A 1,012-nucleotide genomic window follows, 5' to 3' on the forward strand; every position below is an offset into this window, starting at 1 on the left:
GTCTGATTCCCTGTAAAGACTTCTCTGTTGACACCCACCCCTTGGTGCTCATATGACCTTATGCAGTTGCGAGCGCCGTAAAACCCTCTACTAATTTTTTAAAATTAAATCGACACAATTTAAATCATTTAGGAGACAGCTATAATGTAGGTTCCGAGGGCGAACCCGAGCTGAGAAGGATACAACATCCCAGCAAAAAGACCAAGATCCTTGTTAGAATAATTTCTCCCCACTCAGGAATCGAACTCAACTTTCTAGGCTTGCATGCGATCGGACCTAACCGCTACACCACATATCGCGGGTACCTCGTATTTATTAGGCTAATTTTTTATAACAGGCCTGTATAGGGCTTATTTAAATATGTAATTTGGAACATCTTTGATTGGACAAACAATAGGAATAGAGATTCGTACAACGAAAGAGAAAAGCTGATTAGCGCTCCACACAGCCCAGCTTCTTATCAACCAAAGGGAAAGCTTGCGTTTATTCAAGGGAAGTAACCGAAATATAAGCGTAGCAATAATATATATATATATACATGCTTCCCTCCCTTGAAAAATTCATCACTGTGTGAATGAGCGTACTCTGTGTGGCACATATTGTTAATGTTATCATGGAACTGACCTGAGAACTGTTTCAGTTTCAATTTGGTGAGAGTTTTACGGCGCTTTTAATTGTATACAGTCATAATATGAGTATGAACCTGCAGGACTTGCTTTGCTTGCTTTCACGTTCGTTCACAATACAGCTTGGTTTTACTTTGAATGAGGTCTGTGTTTAGTTGATGGCATCTGGACAAAGAGAAGAACAACACGAGAATCGAACTCACGTCTTCCGTGTGCGACGGTTTAAGTGCCAAACTGCTACATAACAGAAGTGGGATTTCTTCCCCAAGTGATCACTGAACACGGTAGGCCTACATTGTGTAAAAGATTATGACAATATGAGAAAAGACAAAGGTAAACAGCAACGATAATAACTCGCCAAGAAAGATGCACAGGACCCATAGCCG

The sequence above is a fragment of the Aplysia californica genome, unplaced genomic scaffold (genome assembly GCF_000002075.1).
Source record: "Aplysia californica isolate F4 #8 unplaced genomic scaffold, AplCal3.0 scaffold00366, whole genome shotgun sequence".
Taxonomy (NCBI): Eukaryota; Metazoa; Mollusca; class Gastropoda; order Aplysiida; family Aplysiidae; genus Aplysia; species Aplysia californica.